This window comes from Silurus meridionalis, chromosome 25 (assembly GCF_014805685.1).
Source record: "Silurus meridionalis isolate SWU-2019-XX chromosome 25, ASM1480568v1, whole genome shotgun sequence".
NCBI classification, from domain to species: Eukaryota; Metazoa; Chordata; class Actinopteri; order Siluriformes; family Siluridae; genus Silurus; species Silurus meridionalis.
The window spans coordinates 570,001-572,500 of NC_060908.1; positions in this window are offsets into that span (position 1 = coordinate 570,001).

Genomic DNA, 2,500 nt, shown 5'->3' on the forward strand with positions numbered 1-2,500 from the left:
GGTGTGTGATGGTGTTTGAAGTTGGTGTGTGTTAGTGTGGTATTTGATGATGGTGTGGGATGGTGTTTGAAGTTGGTTTGTGTTAATGTGGTATTTGATGATGGTGTGTGATGGTGTTTGAAGTTGGTTTGTGTTAATGTGGTATTTGATGATGGTGTGTGATGGTGTTTGAAGTTGATGTGTGTTGGTGTGGTATTTGATGATGGTGTGTGATGGTGTTTGAAGTTGGTGTGTTGGTGTGGTATTTGATGATGGTGTGTGATGGTGTTTGAAGTTGGTGTGTGTTGGTGGTATTTGATGATGGTGTGTGATGGTGTTTGAAGTTGGTGTGTGTTGGTGGTATTTGATGATGGTGTGTGATGGTGTTTAAAGTTGGTGTGTGTGGTATTTAATGATGGTGTGTGATGGTGTTTAAAATTGGTGTGTGTTGGTGTGGTATTTGATGATGGTGTGTGATGGTGTTTGAAGTTGGTTTGAGTGGTATTTAATGATGGTGTGTGATGGTGTTTGAAGTTGGTGTGTGTTGGTGTGGTATTTAATGATGGTGTGTGATGGTGTTTGAAGTTGGTGTGTGTTGGTGTGGTATTTAATGATGGTGTGTGATGGTGTTTGAAGTTGGTGTGTGTTGGTGTGGTATTTGATGATGATGTGTGAAGGTGTTTGGTGATGGTGTGTGGTGTCGATGTTGCTGTTTGATTATGGTGAGTGATGGTTTGGTGTGATGATGGTGTTTAATGGTGTGGTATGTGATGATGGTGAATAATGGTGTTTGATGGTGTGTGATGGTGTGTTATGGTGTGTTATGGTGTGTATTTTTGTTTAGCATGAATGAGTATTTTTCCCACACTAACACTGTAGTGGTGTTTTTTCCAACACAGGAGTAAGTTTTCGAAAGTTTGAAAACAACTCTTGTGCTTGTGCTGACAGACAGTTTTAGAGAACCAAGAATTAAAAGCAGAGAACCGAGAGCAGAGAACGGAGAACTGAGAGCAGAGAGCGGAGAACACAGAGCAGAGAACGGAGAACTCGCTCACAGGGGTTTGTTTTACAAAAGGATTTAGTAATGTCTCATATTGATCACATCACAGACGAGTAACGTTAAAGGCCAAAGGTCACACTCTAAAAGCCCAGGAGACGTGATACTTATTCTTACACATAAAACACTTAACTGATTAGCTTCAAAAATACAGTTTTACATGTGGAAGAGAGAGAGAGAGAGAGAGAGAGAGAGAGAGAGAGAGAGAGAGAGAGAGAGAGAGAGAGAGAGAGAGAGAGAGAAAGAGAGCTGCAGGAAAAACATGAGGAAATCTAAAACAGTTCTGAGGACAGAATCTGTGACCCCACAGTGTGTGGGAAGCAGTTTGTATACTGCCCCCAAAATCTTTCTCAAACCCACACTCCGTCTTCATTTACCCCTCACACACTCCGTCTCCATTCACCCCTCACACACTCCATTTACCCCGCACACAATCCGTCTACATTTACCCCTTACACACTCCATCTCTGTTTACCCCTCACACACTCCATTTACCCCTCACACACTCCGTCTCCATTTACCCCTCACACACTCCGTCTCCATTCACCCCTCACACACTCCATTTACCCCTCACACACTCTGTCTCCATTTACCCCTCACACACTCTGTCTCCATTTACCCCTCACACACTCCGGCTCAATTTACCCCTCACACACTCCGTTTACCCCTCACACACTCTGTCTCCATTTACCCCTCACACACTCCGTCTCCGTTTACCCCTCACACACTCCGTCTCTATTTACCCCTCACACACTCTATCTCCATTTACCCCTCACACACTCTGTCTTCATTTACCCCTCACACACTCCGTTTACACCTCACACACTCCATCTCCATTTACCCCTCACACACTCTGTCTCCATTTACCCCTCACACACTCCGTCTTCATTTACCCCTCACACACTCCGTTTACCCCTCACACACTCCATCTCCGTTTACCCCTCACACACTCATAGGAAAAATGTTGGGCACCGCTGGTATTACATGACATAGTGTTTAATGTGGGTGTTTAATGTGCTGTTTGATGAAGATCAGTGTTGGTGTGCTGTTTGATGGTGTGTGATGGTGTTTGAAGTTGGTGTGTGTTAGTGTGGTATTTGATGATGGTGTGTGATGGTGTTTGAAGTTGGTTTGTGTTAATGTGGTATTTGATGATGGTGTGTGATGGTGTTTGAAGTTGATGTGTGTTAGTGTGGTATTTACTTCATTTACCCCTCACACACTCCATCTCTGTTTACCCCTCACACACTCCGTTTACCCCTCACACACTCTGTCTCCATGTACCACTCACACACTCCGTCTCTGTTTACCCCTCACACACTGTGTTTACCCCTCACACACTCCATCTCTGTTTACCCCTCACACACTCTGTTTACCCCACACACACTGCGTCTCCATTTACCCCTCACACACTCCATCTCTGTCTTACGCACACTGTCTCCGTTTACCCCTCACACACTCCGT